The 24403-nt window shown below is 42.3% G+C and overlaps 1 protein-coding gene across 2 annotated transcripts in view; it reads left to right on the top strand.

The window, feature by feature from the left end:
- The window catches only part of GLDN (gliomedin), a 565427-nt gene that overhangs the window by 101857 nt on the left and 439167 nt on the right, over positions 1 to 24403 (top strand). The gene's annotated exons all lie outside the window — the stretch shown is intronic.

Below are 24403 nucleotides of genomic sequence, written 5' to 3'. Positions count from 1 at the left end.
ATGGGCCAGGTCCTGGGACCAATGCGCATAATATATGCACATGGGCCCCCGCAGCCCCGGGGACCGCCACCTCCCTGCGGCTTTATAAATAATGTGTGGGGGTCACGCAGACCCCACGCAGACCAGGTGACCCCCACCTCCCGGGGCTTTGCAATAAAATGCATGGGAGCTCCTTCCCCCCATGCTGCCCCGGGGACTGCCACCACCTGAGGCACTATTCTAATTATGTAAGGGAGCCTCGTCCAAGCCCTGGGGACCACCACCTGTGCCACCTATCTACTAGAGATAATTTTTAACTTGTGTTTACATTTAACTTTTGTATAATGTTTTTTACAAAAATGTGTTCTGTGAAATTTTAACCTGACTATTGTGTTATGTCACTGATTTGTTAAACTTTTTTAATTGCTTAATAAAATACCATGTTTTGTAGCCAGCTGTAGCCAATTGTTCATTTCTATTGTTATTGTGTTTTAAATATTAGTTGCCTAGGTTGTTGTTTTTCAAATATATCTGTGTCCACCTGTAACCAATCCCACTATCTGGGACATACTGGGGATATCAGGTAGGCTAGTTGGCCCCTAAGGACCCCCAGCAGCGAAGGCGACGTTAATCCCCATCCAAGAATGCGCCAGGAATGGCGTTTGCAGAGTGGTTGGGGAAAGGGGGTGTGGCCTGCTATGAGAAGTTAGTAATCCTGCTGTGTGGGACTTACTAGAGGTAATAGGACGGGTAGTTGGCCCCTAAACTACCCCTCCTGTTACCTCCAGTAAGTCCCACACAGTGGGATTGCTACGAGGTCTTCGGCGGCCACGCTCACCTTTCTCCAACACTCTAAAAATATGCCTCCTGGCACAGTACTGGTTGGGGGATGAAGTCCACTTCACTCCTGAGGGACTTTGACTGCCAAGTAGCCTTCCTGCTACCTCCTGTAAGTCCTACGGAGTGGAATTCCTGAGCGCTGGTCGGAGGCACAGCCCCCTTTCTCCACCACTCTGTAAACGCAACTACCAGTTAAAAAAGCATTTGCAATGTAATAGGTCTCGCATTTGCAAGAGTTAGAGCTATTGGCGTTGTAAATGTAAACATTTTTGATAATGTATTTTTAGAGTGGATGTATGTTGTGTATAGTGAAATGATGTGATATGTTGTGCAGTTAAATTATGCGGATAGAAAGTATGTGGTATTTAGTGTATAGGAAATATGTAAAGTGGGATTATGTGTTATGGAGAGTAATTATATGTTATGGTAGTTTGTATTGTGGAGTGGTAACCTCAGGCTTAGTTTCTGTACTGCTCTTGTTACTTTCCTCACCCATTTCCTCATTCACACCTCTTTTACTTGTTTCTGCACTTCTTTTGCCTCTTTCTGTACCTCTCTTGCCTCCTTCTGCAACTCTGTTGTTTCTTTCTGCACTGCTCCTGCTTCTTTCAGCACTCCTCTTGCAAATCTCTGTACCCCTCCTGCCTCTTTCTGCAACCTCTTGCCTCCTTCTGCAACTCTGTTGGTTCTTTATGCACTGCTCTTGCTTCTTTCTGTACCTCTTTTGCCTGCTTCTGCAACCCTCTTCCCTCTTTCTACAATTCTCTTGCCTCCTTCTGCACCTCTCCGGCTTCTTTCTGCATCTCTGTTAGTTCTTTCTGCGCTTCTCTTACTTCTTTCTGCGCTTCTGCTGCTTCTTTCTGCACCACTCTTGCCTCTTAATGCACCCTTCTTCCCTCTTTCTGCACGTCTCTTGACACTTTCTGCACCCCTGTCCCTTTTTTCTGCACCTCTCCTGCCTGTTTCTGCAACTCTCTTGCCCCTTTTTGCAGTTCTCTTGTCTCCGTTACACTTCTGTTGCCTCTTTCCTTTCTGCACTTCTCTTGCGTCTTTCTACATGCCTCTTGTCTGTTTCTGCACCTCTATTGGTACTTTCTACACTGTTCTTGCTACTTTCTGGGCCTCTCTTGCCTGTTTCTGCAACTCGCTTGCCTCTTTCTACAGTTCTCTTGCTTCCTTCTGCACCTCTGTTGCTTCTTTCTAAACTACTCCTGCCTCTTTCTGCACCCCTCTTGTTTCTGTACCTCTGTTGGCTCTTTTCTGCACTGCTCTTGCTTCTTTCTGTACCTCTCTTGCAACTTTAGGGACCCCTCTTGCCTCTTTCTGCACCTCTGTTGGTTCTTTCTGCATTGCTCTTCTTTCTGTATCCCTCTGGCCTCTTTCTGAACTTCTGTTGCTTCTTTCCGCCCTCTGTTGCTTCTTTCTGTACCCCTCTTACCTCTCTCTGCACCCTTCTTCCCTCTTTCTGTACCTCTTTTGCCTCTTTCTGCTCCACTGTTCCCATTTTCTGCGTATCTCTTCCATGTTTCTACAACTCTCTTGCCTCTTTCTGCAGTTCTTTAGCCTCCTTCTGTACCTGTGTTGCTTCTTTCTGCACCTCTCTTGCGAATTTCTGTTCCCCTCTTGCCTATTTCTGCACCTCTGTTGGTTCTCCCTGCACTGCTCTTGCTTCTCTCTGTACCTCTTTTGCCTGTTTCTGCACTCCACTTGCCTCCTTCTGTACCTCTGTTGCTTAATTCTGCAGGTCTCTTGCTTCTTTCTGCACTCCTCTTGCCTCTTTCTGCATCTCTCTTGCCTCTTTCTGCACTTCTCTTGTCTCCTCCTGCACCTCTGTTGCTTCTTTCTGCATTACTCTCGCCTTTTTCTGGACCGCCCTTGCCTTTTTCTGCACCTCTATTGATCTTTTTCCACTTCTCTTGCTTCTTCCTACACCTCTCTTGCTACTTTCTGCGTCCTTCTTGCCTCTTTCTGCATCCCTCTTCTCACTTTATGCACCTCTGTTGCTCTTTCTGCACTTCTGCTACTTCTTTCTGCGATTTTCTTGCGTCTTTCTGCACCCTTCTTCCTTCTTAATGTACCTCTCTTGCTTCTTTATTCACCCCTTTTCCCTTTTTCTGCACCTCTCTTGCCTCTTTCTGCAACTCTCTTGCCTCTTTCTGCAGTTCTCTTGTCTCCTTCTGCACCTCTCTTGCTTTGCCTCTTTCTGTACCCCTCTTCCCTCTTCTGAATTTCTCTTGCCTCTATTTGTACTCAAATGGGAAGTGCAAGCTGTCAAGTATAAAGGTCTACGTGCTCTTGTTACTGAGGTATAAGTCTACCTGTATATGTATTCTTACATGTGTTATGCATCTGAAGATGTTAAGCTTAAAAAGTGGGTAACTTCCAAGTCTTCTCAGTTCTGCTCTGTCATTCGGTTGCACAGGCAGACATGTCTAATATATATATGTGTTATAGAACCCTTCAAATATACTATTGAATACCCATGTGCTCTGTATTGTGAGCATAAAGAAATGCATAGACTTTTTTACATACATTTACAGAGTATGCTGTTTGAAACACAGGTATTCAAGTGTTTGTATGTTTATTTTTATTTAACATGTCACTGGGTAAAAGTATAGACACGCATGCATACCTTCACAAACTTGGTCAGACTTACAACAGTGATATGCTTAGGATTGATGTTTTATATTTGGTAGGCCTAACATTCTGAGCAGTCGATTAATAGTGAACCTTCAAGAGAAAAGTGAGGTTTAAGACATCTTCGGAAAAGGATTAGTTTTTAGAGTACTTTGTATGTGTGTGTTGTAAGGTACAGTCACAAAGTAGGCCTCTTTCTGCACCTCTGTTGGTTCTTTCTGCAAATCTCTTGCTACTTTCTTCCTCTTTCTGAACTTCTGTTGCCTCTTTCTGCATTTCTCTTGCGTCTTTCTGCACCTTTCTTCCTCACTCTGTACCTCTCTTGCCTCTTTCTGCACTTCTCGTACGTCTGTCTGTGCCTTTCTTCCTCTTTCTGCACATGTCCTACCTATGTAGGCATAGTTAGAAATTAGCATTTAAAAAACCTTAGAAATTCACTGAAAAAAACACAGGTTTCAGGGACGTTATAGTTAGGGATTAGCATTTAAAAAACCTTACACATTCATGGAAAAAAACCTTAGGTTATAGTTAGGCTGACATTTCACTCATACAAAACCAGAGAAATTTACCTGTTATAGTTTGCTGACCTCACTATAACTCGCACCCCCGCAATGCACTGATGATGATGTCACATATTACATCACTCATGACATGGTCAGTGACATCACTCATGACATCACTGATGACATCTCAAATGACATGCACCCCCACCCTAACATTTACACCAGCCCCCTGGGGCCAAAATCGGTATGGGAAGGGTGGTTTGCCTACCCCTTCCCCCTACAAAATGTCACCTGGCCGCAGGGGATTGGGTCCCCAGAACTGCCCGGGGGAGGCTGACCCTAAAATCTATGCTGGGCTCTGGAGAATGGGGCCCCTGGGGTGATTTGTCAAGCTGGGGGGGCAAGAAAAAACGGGGGTCCGAAAACGCATTTTCTCCATGTTAATTTCCCTCGCAAACTTTAGACAAAGCTGCAGCTCGATCTGCTGAACAGATTGCACCAAATTTGGCAAAAAGGTAGGTCTTGGTTCAGAAAGCGACCTTTTTTGAAATCTGCCCAGGCCAGAAGACCCCTAATCCCTAATATTGATGCCTGACCCAGGGAGATGGAGTCTCCAGGGCCGCAATTGGCCCGGGGAGGGGGGCTACATGCCCGTTCCCCTAAAAATTATGCCAGGGCCGAAATCAGCCTGGGAAGGTTTGGCAACATGCATCCCCCTGCAAATATCAACGGGCCCTGGGGTATGGGATCCCCCAGTGCAAAATCAGCCCGGGGAACTACGTGCCCCCTCTCCATGAAAATTACACTGGGACCCAGGCAAAATGGACCCCGGGGACAGAATAAGCCAGGGGAGAAGGGCTGCATACCCCTCCCCCTACAAATTATGTCGAGCCCCAGGGGATGGGGTCCCAAGTGCCTAAATTGGTCCAGGGACCCCATCCCCCCTCCCTAACAAGGCGTAAGGGTGTGGTCCCTTTCCTTTTTAATTAAAAAACATCTGCCCTAGGGTCCCCAGGGCCAGGCCTATGATCAACCCCCACTGCGCATGGCCGAGAGCCATGCACAATGGGTGCTTAGCTTTATAGGGGGTTGGCTGCAGGTTCAAAAATGTTATATGAGATGATGTAAATTATGTCGTAGAACATGTCTTGAGTGGTGTCATGTGAGGTTACAAGCAGTGCATGGTGGGGGCACAAGATATACTTAGTGCTGCTAACTAGAACTGGTTATTCTCTGTGTTTTTTTTGTTGAAAACGTCATTCACAAATTCACCTAACTATAACGGGACTTCAACCTTGGTTTTTTCAGTTAATATATATATAAATATATATATATATACATATTCACTGAAAAAACCATAGGTTATAAACCATATATAGTTAGGAATTAGCATTTACAAAACCTTGAAAATTAACTGAAAAAACCATAGGTTATAGACCATATATAGTTAGGGATTAGCATTTACAAAACCTTATTTTACTCACACAAAACCATTGAAATTCGCATATATAGTTAGTTGCACTAACTATATATCGTGCACCCGCAATCCACTGCTGATGATGTCACATATTACATCATTCATGACATGGTCAGTGACATCACGGATGACATCACTGATGACATCATCCTGTGACTGTATGTTTCTGTAAAGTTAAAATATGTCTTACATATTGAAGAATGAGTGGATGTATAAGTGTCTGGATGAAGGATTTAGTAGGTGCATGACTGACTGTATGAGAGAGTGATTAAATGTGTCTCACTGAGTGCATGGGTTAGTGACTAAACTGTCTTAATTTGTGCATCATTATATCTGTTGTTCTGTAAACTGCTGCATGTGTTGATCAGTAGCTATATGAGTAACTATATGGGTTATTGATTGGTTGCCCAAGTATTTGTATGGGAGAGTGAGTGTGTGTGTGGGGATGGCTGGGAGGTGTGTGACTCTGTGCATAGGTGTGTGAACAGTTGATTCACTAGATGTATGGGTTCAAAACTGCATGTGGAAACAGCTGTATGGGTGGTTGACTGTGTGCATGAGTGTATTGGTGAGTGAATGGATATCTCAGTGCTATATTTCAAAGTAAGTACATATGTAAAACACAGTACATGTGAGAGTTGACATATATAAATTACTGTGTATAAGAGCCAGTGAATGAGTGAGTGGCTGCATGGATCATTGAAAACGTGTGATTGTATAAGAGAGTAAATATGTGTTAGAATATGTTTCAATAAGTAAGGTGTGTATAACTGTATAGTTGAGGAAATGGAGGTGTGATTGATTCGTTGCATGACTGACTAGGTGTATGAGTAACTCCATGGATGAGTGACAATCTGTGAGTGTCTGTTTACACTGAGTGTATCTAAGGTTATATTAGAGTCTGAAGAGGTTAATCGTATTATCACATGAATGATGTCATCAGTGATGTTGTCAGTGATGTCATTTGAGTTGTAAACAGTGATGTCATCAGTGATGTCACTGACCATGTCATGAATGATGTAATATGTGACATCATCAGCAGTGGATTGCGGGTGCGCGATATATAGTTAGTGCAACTAACTATATATGCGAATTTCAATGGTTTTGTGTGAGTAAAATAAGGTTTTGTAAATGCTAATCCCTAACTATATATGGTCTATAACCTATGGTTTCTTCAGTGAATTTTCAAGGTTTTGTAAATGCTAATTCCTAACTATATATGGTTTATAACCTATGGTTTTTTCAGTGAATTTCAATGGTTTTTTAATAGCAAATATCAAAAGCTGTAAATGTATTCTTCTTTTAAAGGAAAAATATATTTTATATGTTTTAAATATAATTTTTTTATGTATATATATTTATTTTTATTATTTTTTTTGTGTTTCGCTACCGGTCTGCACACCGGGTAGCTTCCCCTTAGCTCAATTTGGTGCCGCGACCCGGTCCGCGAACCGGGAAACGTTCCGTTAGCGCAACTGCCGCGCAAGAAAACAACATCGTGCCGCGTCGCGTAAACGCGGCGTATCGCGTTGCCGCGTAATGCGTTTTATGACGCGCCGTGTTAGCGCACCCGGAAGTGCTCCGAAGCGCGAACGGAGGCGCGAAGCGCAGCACCCCGGAAGCGCTCTGGGTGCGTAGCGGGACGCGTAACTTAAGCATAACAGGTCATGTGACTTGTTCATAAAACTTTTCATTGGTTCATTTTACTTTTGGTTTCCTAATGATGTAAGGCTAGGTCATGTGACCTTAAAATAACACTTTTCATTGGTTTATTACATTTTTTTTCACAAATGATGAAAACCCCACCTTTTTTCCTCACTCTGACTTTCATTTTTATGAGAGAAAGACCTACTTTCAAAATTTTGAAAAATGGCAAGTGTTGTAGCTGCAGCTGCTGGAGCCACACCACCACCACCACCACCACCAAAAAAGGATGGACCACCTCCTCAGGTCCTCCTTAATCAAGAGGAGGAAGAAGAGGAAGAGGAGCAAGTGAGCAGGCTGTTTTTACCGGAAGTACCAAGGAGGTCCCATGTGAAAGTAAATTACATCTGGCAATTCTTCACATATCCCCGGGGACAAAAAAAAGTAAATGCCCGTTATGTCACATGTTTTATCTGTGACAAAGAACTATCCTGAGGAACAGATAAAAAGTACAGCTATGGGGATTACACCATGCATCGCCACATGGAGAGGTGGCACCCTATTAATTACAGTGCTGCACAGGTACGTGACCTACAGGAAAACCTACCTCCTGTGGCCAGTACATCAGCTGAACAGGCAGTGACGGGACCAGAGGCGAGGGAGACGGTCCCAAACATACAGATGAACTTTGGTGATATGAAGCATACCTGTATTTTTTGCGGCAAACTGATTTCCTCTTGGGAGAAAAGTATAACTCTCATCAACACGGCTTATGAAAATCATAAATGTCCAAAACGGCCCAGAAAGTAAATTATCTTTTTTTTTGTTGCTCCTGTTGAGCCCTTTATAATGACTGATTTTCATTTCCCCCCAGAAAAAAAACAAAAATATATAAAACCGTTCTTAAAATACAAAAAAAGTTAAAAAAAATTCATAAAAATTAAAAAAAAAATTAAAACAACAAAAACAAGAAAAAAAAGTTCTTTTCAGAACTACCTCCCATTTATAAAAAATTGCTAGAATGTTTAGCACTCTGGCAACCTCTTTTTCTTTTGATTCGCTTCCCGGTTCGCGCACCGGTACGCGAACCGGAAGCGAAACAAAAAAAAAAAAAGGAAGAGTGAGTATAAGGGAAGGAAACAGAGAGAAAAGGAATGAGGGAAGTAGCAAAGGCAGGAAACTGAGGGTTAAAGAAATGAAGCAGTGGAACTAATAAAAGTTAAATGTGATAGAGATGTAACGGAAAGAGTACTAAACACTTACCTTATAATTGTCGTTAACTTAGTCACTTGTTATTTTTATACTTTCAATCTGTGAAAGAAAGAACAAAAATTTAAAAATTGATAGAAGGTAGTAAAAGATGAGTGAGCATGAGACAAGATGAATACATATTAAAAATCACAATTCAAAGTACAAAATTAATTATACATATTAAATGGTTTATTTTTGCTGTTCTCAGAATATATCAAATTTCACTAAAAACAGTGAGTTGAAGGTATTCATCATATAACAGCGGGGGAAAAAAACACAATCAAAATGATTGTGTTTAAAAAACCCATATAATATAACCAATCAGAAATCAGAACTCCTCAAAAGTAACTTACTTTCCATGACGTCAAAGGATGTCCTATGAACAGCTTATACTCTGTTGTGCTGTTATTATTTTCTGCCCGCCACTTTCTGAAAGAAAAGCTCCATCGTTTTAACAAAAAAGTGACATACAAAGCAATTTAAAACAGCACACTAAATTATATCAACACCTAGAATCATTATAGTCCAGTTACCTACCCTAAATTCTCACTTCTGAAAACAAGTCAAAAGGCAACATTGCTTCATAGTCAAATGGTAATCATTGCCGAAAGACCAGCCTTTTTTACATTTCAAATAGGCTGTGTAATATCCTGATGTTGTCAAAGGACCATCATGTCATATAATAGCTGCAGTTACAAATGTTCTTCCTGAAATCGACGAATGTGTAGCCAAAACATGTTTAATTAGACTTGACAACTTATTTTCATCCGGTTTATATAGTTGGAATTGTAAAATGACATTTCACCCATAAGTTTCTATAAATAATGTGGACAGCATTGCAGACTTACATTACCTCTACTCCTTGTTTTGATCTGCTGCTTGAATTAGCTTATTAAAACAAACAATTTTCGCTCTGTACTACACTTATCCACAAGGCTATATAGTGTAGGAGCCATTAAAACCTCTTGAAATTCCTCAGAACAAATCCCGAGATTCCTTCCCTAAAATTTTGGTTGTAAGAACACCAGGTAAGAATTTTTAAGGTGAAAAGGCAATCTTTTTTTGAAAGTTAAAACAGAATCATTGCAGAATGACCAGCCGTTTCCAGACTTCAAATAAGTTGTGTAATGTCCTGATGTTGTTGAAGGACCCTCATGATATATAATTGCTGCCGTTAGAAAAGTCCTTCCTGATATTGACAACTGAGAAGCCACAAAATTTTTAATTAAAGTTGTCAATTTTGTTCCATCAGGCCTACATCGTTGGAACATTAAAATGACATACTGGCCATATTTCTCTAACACAGAATTCAACAAACAGCAAAAACTTTGATCCGAATTAATCACAATCTGTTCTTTTAAAGTTTCTAGAGAAAAGACAACACTAACCACTACATTAGCATAGCAGTTGACACCAGAACTATTTTCAAATTGAAAACCAACAACATCTTCAACAGAATTCATTTTCTTTCTGCTTACAATTTTGGGTTCATCGACTTTTGGTCTTTTTGCTACAACCTCCCTATTATTGGTGACATTTCTTCGTTTCCGGCCTACCACACGTTTCTCAAACAAAGGATATTGAGGCAAATGTGGTGCATACTCTCTTCTTAACCTATTGTATTCCTTAACACAATCTAGATCCGCACAAATGTTTGTGACATCACACTCAATCAAGTACAATCCTGATAAAGTTCTGACTCGTGACAATGCTACATAAGCCATACCCTCTTTGAACACAGAACTGCCAATATTCACCAAAGCACTGTCTACACTTAAACCTTGTGATTTATGGATTGTCGCCGCATATGCCAAGCAAACAGGAAATTGCTTACGGCGAACATATAAGTCTTTTACAAGCAAAAACCTAGCTGTGCAACGACCAATTAGCTGTACTTCCTCAATGCCATCAAATTTAATTTTTAAAAATTCAATTCCATCTCTATTTCTGTATTTCTCAAAATCAACAACATTACCCATTGATCCATTTACCAGACCTCTTTCAACATGTAAATTCCTTCTCAAAATGATGCGGCAATTTAAGCACACATTCAGAGTCTTTTCAAAACCAGCAGTTTTAGATATAGTCTTCTCTAATGAATCCAATTTAGATTTCAAATTCTCAGACAAAATAATTGTTGCTCCCATATGCTCTATTCTGTCAATAGCTTCCAGTTTCACAATCTCTTGGTTTTCTAAATTCAAAATTTTGTTGTTGAAGATGGAACATTCTGCAAGAGTTGGCATCAAACATATTCCAGATTTCTTCTCAGTAATTTTCTGAAAAATATTCTCTGGCAGAACGTCTTCTTCTGGATACAAATTTGACAGTAATCGTGCATGTAAAGCTTCTTTCCCACGCTCGGTCACATTCCCGATTCTATCATCTTGTAGAATATTCTTGTAATCTTCATCCTTCGCCTGACGCATATTTTCACGCAGCTCAGCATAATTGAAGTTTAACCATATGTTAACGTTGCCAATGCTCCCTAGGCACTTCCTGGTATCTTCATGCGTAAGCAGTTTAAACACTGGTTGTCCTTTCACTGGTGTCAGCTGCAGAAGATCACCGAAAACAATGATGTGTTTGCCACCAAATAACACATCATACTCTGTTTTAAGAACTTCCTGCATTCTCAAATGCACAAAGGCAAGCATGACATTGGAAACCATGCTTACTTCGTCAATGATAAGAAGTTTCATCTTCTTCAGGACTCTAGATACTTCACAACAAGCATCTCCAGATAACTTGTGGTATTGTAATTTGTTATCATGCTCCACTGGCAGCATCAGTAGCCGATGCAAAGTATTACCTTTAATGTTATGTGCTGCCAGTCCAGTTGGAGCGGTGACAACACAAGACAGCGATGACTCAGTCCTTTTCTGCAGATAACATGAAATTGCTTTAATGAGGAAACTTTTTCCAGTTCCTGCTTCTCCACTCACGTACAGTCGGACAGGCTTCAACGACGTACATGAGCACTGTTTCTTCTCATGACTTAATCCATGATCAATTTGGTTGGTAACTTCGTCATATATTTTCCTCTGCTCAACGTTGAGTTGTCTTTCCAAATCTTCAAAGTTAACCGCATCCTCCTGAGCATGTGCCATGGCTCTTTCCACTTCATTCATGGCAGTGGCAGCTTCATTTTTGATAACTGGTCCTCCTAGTGGATCCTGACTCAATGAAACAGAACTCTGACTGTCCTGAGAACTGTCTCTAGCAATCTCGGCTGCAATTGTTGCTTCCTGCTCGATTTCTGCATTCAACATTTCTAGATATTTTGGAAAAACCGGACATTCTATGGACTCCTTGGCTGCATTGAAAGAGTCTTCGTAACAGAGGAAATCTCCAAGCAGTTCCTCTTCTGCACGCCAAGGTTTGAAAAGTTGCAAAAGAGCTAAATAGAAAAACTCTTTTCTTTCTGGAAATTCGCAATTCAATTTTCGATGATTTACCAATAGACATTTTCTTTGCTTGACCAGACATCCCTCACTTCCAATTACAGCATACACTCCTTTATCAATATCTTCTTTGATGTTCCTCTTGAAAATGTAATTTTGTAGAACCTCATACAGACAAACATTCTCCAGGTGACTGCTTCTATTTGGATAATATGTATCCAACATGTTGGTCTTCAAACTATCTGTACTGCTTGGCTCCTTCTCCGCCAAATACTCAATTTCCCGTACAGGTTTCAGAACTCGATTACGCGTTGCAGCAAGACCAAGACTTGCCCAAATGATACTCCTAGATTTGGCATAGAGACTTGCTGAAGATAACCGGTCAGAACATTCGTAAGCTCCGATTTCTCGATGCGACAACATCTTCAGACTGAAACTGTACAACTTCTTACTGAGGCTCTTTTCATGGGAAATGTCCTCCCACATATCCTTCAGTTCTGTCTTTTCTTTTTTTGTGATGTAAGACGTCACATACGGAGCCACAGCCATACAGTTGTCAGCCACAAACTGTATATCCATGTTAGCATTCCACATGGACAAAATCACTGGGTTGTAGTCGTTGATGTTCTTGGACTCTTCGTTTCTTTTCAAATTGTATGTATTTTTGGGTGATTTCCTCGTCACATTATGTCGCAGCGAAGACATCAAATTGTTCATTCTTCCTTTAGATATCACCGATCGTGGAAATCCAAAACGACATTTTGTGTAGTACTTGTTTTTGTTTCTGAATTTACGACGACAATACTTTCCACAACGATGGCTTTGAAACCGTAAAACTTGTTCTCTTAGACTTTTGTCTTCCTTTGTCTTTGGAACAGCACATGTAGAATACTGTTCTATGAAACTCATCACTAAGTCATCCGGATCGGTTCCAAATTTGGGTGCATCTTTGATCCATAGCAGCATATGTATATGAGGAGCACCTCTTGCTTGATACTCCTTTCTCCAGAAGAAATCCAACACCTCTCCAAGAGGTGGATTTTTCTTGTTTGTGATGAAAGACATCAGAGCTTCAAATCTATGATTGAAGTACCTGCATACATTCACTGGATCCAAAGAGCACAGTTCTCCGGGTGTCTTGAATTCAATATTTTCAATGTTTCCATTTGCCTCTCGTAGAAATTCAAGTAAGTCTTCCCAGCCATACTCAGCATAGCTGAGAGTGAGGAACCATGTGGGAGTTCCTAAGTTCCTCAGCATACATTTTAAGTCACCATGACGATGGTACCAATACTCATTAGTACCACGCTGACATGCCATGAGATTAATCAGGTGAGAATCCAAAATACTGTCTTGCACATTGACTTTATCCATAAAGTCCCTTGCCCAGATATTTCGCAGTTGTACACCACTTTTCAGGATGTGGTTCACTGCATAAGACAGTCCAGACAGATCACTTTCAAACAGTAGATGAAACAAATAGGGAATGCATTGACGAAACCTAGGATCTTCTGCATACAATAGTAAAGTCCGGTATTCAGAAGCAGGAATTTGATCAGGTCGCTCATCATATCGTCCTCCTCGACCTGTGGGAAATAACTGTGGAAAACACTGAGCTTCCAAACTTTCCTCCCAAACACTAATGGGACTCCCTTTGGCTTGTTTCATTTGAAACAACTCAATAGCATTCCCCATGACTTCCTTGGAATACAAAGGATGAACACTATAATGTTAATATATTTCTTCATTTTTAGAGGCTTCTACTTTCTCAATTTGTCCAGCACACAAATCGCTGTCCTCTTCTTCACTTACTTCCTCTTCTGCAACACATACATTCTTGTAGTACTCATTGTTTTTTATCAAATACAATGTTGCCTTTTTGACTTTCCAAACATCCACTAAATCTTGCCAGATTTTCTTACTCTTTGTCGGAACCCCATTAACTAGGATAACCAGAGGTTCCTCTTCCACTTTCTCTACTCCAATTGTATTAATGTTTTTCTTCAAATCTAAAGGCAAATAAACAACTCTTCCCTTTAATCCTCTCTGTAAATCTGATGGAGGCAATTTCCCTGTCTTTGGCTCCATTCGTACAATAGCCTGAAAGGGATGCACACTTTGAATCAAAATAGATTCATAAGTATTTAAATCCTTCAATTCAGAAGGAATGTCAACCAATTCCAGATTATTATGAACCGCTCTAGCAGGCATCCGGTTTTGGTTTAATTTGTTAAAACAATAAGTACACATACGTTGGTCCGATCCCAAATCAAAACAATTTTCTACTATCAAGTATGTGGCAAAATCCTTCCATTCACTATTTTTTTCCATTTCACTTTTTGCATATAAATCCACTAACTTAGTCTGATTCTTATAATAAGTCCGTCGACAACACACACAAGTGAAATTAGGCCTCTCACTTGATTTCACCTGAAAGATGGAAATTTCCTTGTGAAACTTATCTATATTAGAAATCTGTACACTCTCTTCCACATTACCTTCTTCTACTGGGTCAATTTCAACATTGTTCTCTTTACTAGCAAAGTAACAGAACTCAATTTATTCACAAATATTTTTCACATGTAGTTCGGAACCATGCAAAAGAGCACTGCTTAATTGTTTAAGCATAATTGCTGGACTCTTAGCATAATACAGCATTCTCACTAATTTCCTCACTTTATTATGATGCACTGCTAGCATCCTGAAATGATGAAAAACACTCTGGCATACTCTTCTGGAAAGACAAGCCAGTGAATGACCATGCAAACCTGTTACTTCTCTCACTCTGCAAGGATCTAATTCTTGCAACAACTTCATTTTCTGTTTTAAACTTTTCTTATTAAATGTACGAACAAAATCACAAAGCAAATTGATGGAATCCTGTTGCCCACTACAAACACTACTACACTTCCAGGTGTACACTGGACCAGTGGCGGCTGGTGACATTTGAAAGTGGTGGGGCTGAAACTGCTAATCATACTGCACCGTAGCGAACGAGCGTAGCGAGCGAGCCCGAACCCCCTAAGGAGGGTTCGGGGGGATTTCCCCCCGAGAAAATTTTGAAAAAATAGAGGAAAAATGATGCATTTTCAAGCAATTTTGAGAAAGCAGGAAGGTTAATAAAGCAATTGTGAAAGTGCAGGTATTACATTATTAAAGAGCTGTTATATAACATAGGTAGCTGGTTATTCAGTATAACCACAGACCTATTTACATCAGGTGCATTTTGTGATATGCATCAGGTACATGTTCTTTGCAGCAGGCACATTAACCTTCTGTACTACCTTTCCATGAATCAAAACTTCCATTAGACAAAAAACTCTGATTTCTCTCTAGGGAAAAACATTAACAATATCCTTGGTGCAACAACATCAAGTGTTGCATGGCTAAACATTTATTAGGTCCCAACGGCGAGACCTATTGGCTATGCCAATGCTTGTTCTGTTTACAGTGGCATTCCCGTGCAAAAGGAAGACTCACGACATTGGGACTTATTCCTATAGTAATCTGTTCTCAATCTCACAACGCCAGGTTTACGGCATTAAGGCTGGATAATGTTTAATGGCGGCCTGCCATTTCTGTAATGGGGCTGTGAGCGTGCCACTGGGGTCCCACTGTGTCTGCCTGTGTGTGTTTATTTTGGTGTTTGTGTGAATGTTGTATGAGTGTGTGTGTACTGTACTTCTTTGCACGCCGTGTGTGTGTATCATTCCACAAAATTATGTCACTGTGTGAGCAACACCTGATATCCTTCTGAATGGCTGAGCAATCTGGCACTGCACTTGAAGGCCGCTGCTCTGCCAGGTGGAGTGCAAGGGGCTGCAGGGCCCGATTGCATAGTGCACGCAATAGTTTACATGGGTGCAGGCTCTGGTACCAGGCCTGTAAAGGGCTATGGGAGGGCACACTGTGGGTTCTGGTCTACTCTCTGCAGGCCCTACACTCAGCACAGAGGCCACAACTTCCGACTGTAAGGGAGTGCACCACGCTCCCAAGCCTAATCATTATCTCACGAATCACGTCCATCTGATTTTAGTGTGTGCTTCGGGCCCGGGGTGCACTCCGTCAATTATTCTGTGCTATTGAAACCAACTGAGCATCACATACTGAGCAGCCAACCAGTCTGATGTTACATTCTGCAAATTCTAAATCAATTAAGAGCTGCTGTGTGGCAAATCATGCCCCCCAACATTTGATGGGTGAAAGCCTAGAAGCCATAACCATAATAAAGAGGGACTTCCTTTAGAAGAAAGGCTAAGAGGGATGGAAAACCAACTGCTTAAGCTACAGAAAAATATAAAAACCTATTACACCAGTCAGGTAAAAAAGGTAACCCATGCACCTGCTCCCAACACCGCACTGCAGATACATAAAACAAATGAAGCAAAAAGCAAAAAGGTAGCACCCAAACCCCCTGTGCCAAGCCTAATCTGCCTTGAAGCAAGCAAAGCCAGCCCAAAGCCTCCCATGGTAACTGAGTCAATTGCAACAGAAACAGCCTGCCTTAATACACCGACTCACAATGCTGACAAAACTCAACCAGATAAGATAGAAAAGCGTAGGAATATTAATTTACCTCCAGAGGCATGTGATTATGTGGTGATTTTGACGGGGTCCCAGAATTGGACCCCTCAATTTCTGAACCACATGGGGCGCTTAAAAACAAGGTGATTTACTGGTTAAATTCTAATCACCCTCTACCACCAACAAGAAGTAGTAACATTCTAATGGTCGAGAGAGCTCCCTGGGTAGGCTACAACAGAAAAAGAGTGCAGGGGGACTGTGTGGTCATAACCTTTGAAGATCGTAGATCTGTGGACCACATTCTCTTGGGAACTTCCAGAAACAATGGATCTACGATTGTGGCAAGACCCTTGGCGTATTTTTTACACGCCAGCGGAACAGCCTGACAATAGATGGAGCTGGACCAGGGGTGGTAATCATGTTAGGGGCGGGAGGGGGCGTGAGATGTACAGGGACTTGAACTATAACAACTGGGGAGAGGAGAGGGATGATGGCTGGACCCTAATACAATGCAGGGCCAGGAGATTTCTAGATGGTGGTCCACAGCACTATGGAGGATGGATGGGTCCACAGTTTGTACCACCCTGCATACCATGTTACAATAGGTTCAGTGAATTAGAGGCAGTCGATTGACTTAGAGTACCCGAGGAGGTTTCCCAACCCACACTCTCCCCTTCTGTTCCATTGGCTCCCCTTGACAGTAGTTCACCTAGGCTGTAAGATCACCACGATAGCCCTGCTGGATGGTCGCTATCGCCCCGTTTACAGAGGGATAATAATTCGACTATCTTAGATTCGGGGCATGTCAAGGGATTGATGGCAAGAGTGGGCCTACCAAATTTAACAGGGAATGGTGTATGTAATCCTAACAATGTAGGAGTAGATAGTACAATATGCAATCTGTCACCAACCGTTGGAGGCAATCTAATCTCCGGTCCCTCTGGGATTAAGCTTGTTTCCTGGAACGCGGCAGGAGTGGGCTCAAAAACAAGGGATCCCGACTGGAATGATTACATAAATACCAGTGACATCTGCGCCCTGCAGGAATCATGGGCGACAAAATCCGTCCACAGGGTAGGATACAAAACCTTCCAGCTGGACGCAGTTCCATCGGTAAGAGGCCGACCCTCTGGAGGGTTGATAATATTGGTTAAGGTGGTCATTAACATAACCATTAGCAAACTAAGTATTGACTCTCTAGACATACTTGGATTGAAAATGGTTACCAACGACAAACGGGTGATGTACTTACTTAATGTGTACAATAGGCCTTGTCCATCTTACAAGGAGTCACCCTGCATTGATAAACTAGAATCAATATTAGATGCTCTGGACCCAGGATCAAGCAAGATCATATGCGGGGATATGAACTCTAACTTTGAGCCTATTACAGGGATGAATAAACTGTATGAGGATGAGGACCATGCAAATGGCATGCCATGCTTATCTAGTGGTGGGGTAGTTGCTGGTACAACTTTAGCTCTCCAAATTACTAGGGTAAAGGTAAGCCACGGTATGAGGGCGTGCAATGGCCGCCTACCATCTGATAGCCCCAAAGCCCCCACTTTCTACAGACAAAATTGCCAGAGCAAAATTGATTACATTATTGTCTCCTTGGATCTGTGGCCATATGTCATAGACATGATGGTCAAAACAAGATCAGATAGTGACCATCGCCCTCTCGAAGCAAGCTTCTCGAGCACCCTATTACTGGGGTTGGAAATTAAAGATGGTACACATAAAGCAATCCCAGACAACATCGTATGTAGTAATAATAGACGGTCTGTTAAATGGGCTTACATTCTAGAACAAGAGGAGATTGTGGCCAACATCTATAGCTGCCTCTTGAATATATTTGAAGCATACAACCCCTCCCAAAGTGAACCTAGCCTATTTCTTAAACTGCATCAAACTCTTTTTAGTGAATTACTAGAACTCATGACAAAAAGATTTAAAAAAGGTGCAGGAACTGTTAAGCTACATTCTGTAGGCAAACCCTGGTTCAACAAAGAATGTCGCAAAGCAAAACTTACCTTGATTGAGACAGTCAAAACTAAAAACGCCGTGGCAGTTAAAGAATCTAGGAAAGCTTTTAAGAAAGTGTTGGCCAATGCCCAATCATCTTGGGATGATGAATTATGGTCATCTATGCTGTCGGCGGCTAAAATGAAAGACCAAAGGGAATTTTGGGAAGTAGTAGCAAAGGGCAACAAAAAGGAGAAGGGGTCACAAGAGGTTTTTCTAGATGAGGCAACCTGGATTGTCCACTTCACAAAACTTTATGCTGCTCCAGAGCTTGAAGGTGTTGTCCACGAAGAGCATGCTCTGCCGCCTACAGATGATGAAGGCATACAAATAGCCTTTGATCTGCAGGAAACAGAACTAGCTATGAACTTAGTTAAACATGGGAAGGCTCCAGGGCTTGACAAAATCCCAGGTGATTTATTTAAACAAGAAGTGGATGTCTGGGTACCGTACCTAAATCACCTATGCAATGTTATCGGAGCTGGGGGGGAAATTCCAGACACATGGAAGGGAGCGGAAATTATCACTATTTTTAAAAAGGGTGATAGAAGCAACCCGGCTAATTATCGCCCTATAAGTCTTATCGACATAACACAAAAAAAATTTGCTAGGCATATACTAAATCGTATTAATACATGGATGGAAGATGAGTCAGTTCTCACTAAATATCAAGCTGGGTTCAGAACAAAAACAGGAACTATTGACCAAGTACTAAGGTTCTGTTGTTTGTATTGGAAATATGTCACTCTTCGCAAAGGCCACTTGTATGTGGCATTTGTCGACCTACGGGTGGCGTTTGATTTAATCCCATGTAAACTTCTGTGGGAATCTCTCAAACGCCAGGGCCTTCAGGTAGACTTACTGAAATTAGTTATAAGATTGCACACGGATACTTATGCAAGGGTCAGATGGGGTCCAACTGGGGAGCTAACAAAACCAATTTCAATACAGAGGGGAGTACGTCAGGGGTGTGTATTGGCCCCGACTCTATTCTCCTTGTTTTTAAACAACATCCCGTCCTACATGGTTGAGTGTGACGATGATTCCCCAAGATTGGGGGGTGAACGGGTTTCGTCCCTTCTTTTTGCGGACAACACTATTCTTATTTCCCAAACACCCCGGGGTCTCCGGAACTTGCTGCATAGGTTCCAGTCCTACTGTAATTCCTAAGGCCTAGAAATTAATGTTAAAAAAAACAAATACATGGCGCTGAACCCGCATAAAAACTTTAGGAAGAATCTAACATTTAATGAACAGAAGCTTGATTACGTGCAGAATTTTACCTACTTAGGCGTATCACTTGATTCTACCTTATCATGGAGATCACAGCTAGAAAAGAGCAAGATAGTTTTTAAACAAAACTGTCTTCCAATCCTTAAAAGACATGCTAAATGCCTGAGCAAAGCAGTAACCCCAGCCCTAGAGATCTTTAAATATAAGGTCCAATCAGCATCATTGTATGGGGCAGAATTGTGGGGTCCCTCATGTAGAAGTACATTTGAAACAGCAGAGAACAAGTTCTTCAGGGGGCTGTTAAAACTACCTGTAAATACCCCTCTAACCCCGCTCATTCTGGATCTTAATATGAAGCGTATAGATCATTACGCAATACTGAGACCCCTAATGTTGTGGGTTAGACTGTGGACCCCCCGAATTATCTAACTACAAGGAAGACTTGCAAGAAGTAATGGCTCTTGATTTTTGCAACAAAGTTTACTGGCTCAAACACATTAGAACCTGGATGGCCAAGATTGGCTTATCCCATTATTGGAAAGACCCAGTGGCCATGAACTCTAGCGCAAAGAAAATTGTTAAACTCTCCTTTTGGACATTTGCGAGCTTTGAGTCTGTGTATGTAAAAGCCCACAGCCCTCTAACAACAAATTTCATAATGTTCAAAGATACCGCATTTTTTGAATTGTTCTTAGATGAGATCAACCTGCCATTGGCAAAAACTCTGTATATGAAATTTAGATACGGCACACTTAGGACCAATGTGAACGAAAAGAGCTGGTCAAAATCGAGATGCAATCGCGACACCACGGAGAAAGTGGATATTGCCACTTTGTCATAGGATTGGCTCAAGATCCTATAAGGAGGCAGGAAGAATCCTAAAGTCTGACACGAGTCAGGTTGTAGTCTTTGGTGTTAGTAGATTTCTCCTTGCTGTTAACTTTATTAGGATCAAATTGGGTCTTCATTTTTAATGAAAAACTATTATATCGAATATGAGGTGGATACGCAAAAATGTAACATGTTAAAACAAGTTGTAGGGTATGTATTTATATTGCACGCTAATTCGCCCATCCATGTAAACAAATCAATTGACATAAAATTGATTTGTTTTTAAATTACGAACTAGCGGTTATCTGTTTAATTAAATTTTTTAATTCTGTTGTTTTAATCCGTATTATTTATTATTTTAACTTGTGCGTATAATCTTCGCTCCTAGAATATTGTTTGACATGAAAGTGTACATAAACAACAGTCTTGAATTTTGAGATAATGAGCCCTGAAATATGTTGTGAAACTTGTCCTTCTGATTTTTAAAAAAAAAAAAAAAAATGTATGTGCTGCAGTTGTATTGTTAATGAATTGTTATGTTTCTTTTATGATGCTTAAGCGTCGAAATAAAGATTGAATTGAACAGCACGCTTTAGTTTACATGGGTGCAGGCTCTGGTGCCAGGCCTGTCAAGGGCTATGGGAGGGTACACTGTGGGTTCTGGTCTACTCTCTGCAGGCCCTACACTCAGCACAGAAGCCACAACCTCCGACTGTAAGGGAGTGCACTCCGTCAATTATTCTGTGCTATTGAAACCAACTGAGCATCACATACTGAGCAGCCAACCAGTCTGATGTTACATTCTGCTAATTCTAAACCAATTAAGAGCTGCTGTGTGGCAAATCATGCCCCCCACCATTTGATGGGTGAAAGCCTAGAAGCCATAACCATAATAAAGAGGGATGCCTCGTCAGTGCACGCCGTCTATGAGCCCATTAGATGGGCTGGCTTTCCTCACATGCCGCTCTGATCCCAGCTCACACTGGATTAAAGTGCTGGTGAAAACGAGGTCAGAGAGTGAGTGCAGTCAATTGTGTGATTAGCTTATCAAGAGCGCTTCCATTACAGCGCTACCTACCCTGGCTGCTCAATATTTGCCAGGAAGAGCAAGCAGTTTATGACTTGCTCCATAATTCTGGAGCATCCCCACAAACATTTAGTATTATGGATGAACCATTTTTTCTGCGGGTCTCTGCCTTCCACCCCAGAGCGAAGTGCATTGTAATTCCATTTATATAGCGCTTGTGCAACTTAAATGTGGCATTCATCAGTGGTAAAAGCAAGAGTTTGAGGGCTGCACTGGTTTCTTCTAGGCCTAACACTGAAGGATTGGAGTTCCTAATGTAATGCAACTGGTGCTATGTAAAGCGCTCCGAAACCCTATATAAAACTCTATAAAAAAGAAAAATACAGACCAAATAAATAAGAGATCCAGAATGGAAGAGCCCTCAACAGACTCACACACAGTGTGAACCTAATCTGCTTCTGGGCACGCAGCACGGTGCCCACAGTAACACCATAAACTGGGGCGTGGCAAGAAGAGCCCGGTGGTTGCACATGGAGGAGTGGCTCTTGACTGTGGTATATTAATGTAAATTAAGTAAAATTTTACTTGAGAGCAGAAGCCGCAAAGCTGTCAGAAATAAATGAGCACGTGGGCGGGACTGCACATAAACCACAGACCCAAACTGACAGCGTAAATCAAATTTATTTGGACAACAAATCTGCAGCTTTAGTTCAAGAACATACAGTATGGCAGGCAAGCCTCACTATTACAACAACATACCCTAACTAATAACTCCCCCTGCTTTGAGTCACCCCAGAGTGCGAACAATGCCCATAAAATTAAAAACACCCCAAGACATAATTTCTACATCGTCATCTTCCATCTCACAACCATGCTTCACTAACCCACCCCTCACGAGCCACAAACATCTCAAAATCATCTCCCCACCTGCACGTGTTCAAAATTCTCAACCCCTCACCAGTGCCCCCTCTCTGACCTGTATAAGACATGCGGCACCGCTTGTGACTGCTCTTCCAGAGCCATTGACTTGAGCACATTTATGTGGAAATTGTGATTTAAAACGTACTATTTGCCCCATGTTTATTAAAAATGTCCTAGATGGGGAAACTTTACCCTCGCCCCAGAACAGAAATCGGGCTCCGCTGGAATTTGAGCCAGTAGGCCGCCTGGCGCTTCACCACTTTCAAAGCCCACCGGCAGCCACCACTGCATTCTGGGCCCTTTCCACTCACCTTCACACTTGCCGAACACCACTGAACATTCGAATGCATTATAAACCATTCTTAAAACACGGGTTTATACATCTATTCAGTACATACTCCACCCTGCTGCTGTCCTCCCACCGTACTCATGACATTTGTTATTCATACTCGACTTCATAGCGCTACTATGAGAAGTCGGCCGCTATCCAAACATCTGCTAGCCCCAGCAGGCGTCCCTGCTCATCTCCGATAATTAGCAAATTAAGCACTTCCGAATTGCAGACTGCATAGGCACGCCTCGGTATGGTAACCTTATTTGCACATTTCAAACCTGTTCAGTGTTATTTATTATAGCCCTCATTTCAATAAACACACTCATTATGTCGTTGATGTTAATGAGTCAGCCTCAGGCCTGCTAAATATAGCCACTTACTGCATTGGTCAAATCAGGCACGGCACCCCAGTATGATGCCACCAGGCCCAGCCACCACCCACACAACACGCAGTCACACCGGTCCGTCCGAGAATTTATTTTATTTATTATTTAATTTTATTTATGCATTTTTATATAGCGCAGACTTTACCCGAAGGCGTCAGAGCGCTTCACAATAGGAACAGAACTGATATGAGGAGAACATAACGTGAACAACAGATTACAAAAGCAGACTTTGAGTATTTCGTTGATGTTTTGTTAACTCATGCCTGATAAATATAGCCACTCCTGCATTGCTCAAATCAGGCACGCCGGGCACGGTATGATGCCACCAGGCCCACCACCCACAACACGCAGTCACACCGGTCCGTCCGCGAATGGAGACTGAGTGAATGTGTGTGTCAGTATCCATTTTATTTCTAAGTGAGACAGTGAGTGTCTGACGGTGACCCGCACCCTCCATCGATTCGAAAGTCGGACAGGCCAGCCATTAGAAATAACATACCGGTTTCAGAGAGTCACAGACTCTCAGTCTCACGTCGTCACTCGTCAGTCGAAGACAAGACAACTGTTGCACTGCACACACAGGCACGAGTCACGAGGTCACCGTCTGAGTCACTCTCCTCGTGACTCTGGTGACACCACCACCACTGGAGGTGTTGTGCAGTCCTCGCCAGGGCGCAGTGACGTCCCCACAGCGGCGCCAATTACAAGTACATGGATCCAAATGGGCACATGTGATTGGGCATACAGCCCTGAGCACAGCCAGTCAGCCACCCACCCACGCGCGGCAGCACCACCATCCTCGTACACGTGAACTCAGCCAATCCTGGCGCAGGCATAACATCGCCACTGCGCCAGGATTAGCTAACGAGCAGGGCTAATACTGCCCTTGATGAGACCCGGCTCCCCCGGGTCTCTGCCTGTGTCACTGCTAGGGGAGGAGGAGGCGGGAAGGGGCTATTGTGTGTGTGCGCATGCGTGGGCAAGTCATTAAAATGACTTGTCCTAAATGCGCACACAATGACTGCTGCCTGCCACGATGCTGCCAGCCTGCCACATGCCACTCAGTGCTGCAGGCCCGCCCCCCACACCTTCCGCGATCGCACTGGATGACGTCACGATTTGTGACTCCGGTCCGGCCTCAACTGCTGCTTGCCGCAGAAAATTTTACTTTTTTTACTGTGTCAGACAAATGTTGTGATAGCAGTGACGGTCGTCCATGGATAGTGGGGCAACGCCCCAACGCCCCCAATGGACGAACCGCCACTGCACTGGACCCTTAGGACGTCTTCCTAAAACCTCATCACCTAACACCTCTTCTGCATCTGCAGACACAAGTTTTTCTTTTTCAACGGGACAACCGTCTTTCACCTCATATGCTCGACCACTG

This window comes from Lissotriton vulgaris, chromosome 2_1, assembly GCF_964263255.1.
Source record: "Lissotriton vulgaris chromosome 2_1, aLisVul1.2, whole genome shotgun sequence".
NCBI lineage: Eukaryota > Metazoa > Chordata > Amphibia > Caudata > Salamandridae > Lissotriton > Lissotriton vulgaris.
Note: the sequence above shows the minus strand (reverse complement) of the source record. Positions and strands in the feature narration are given on the sequence as shown.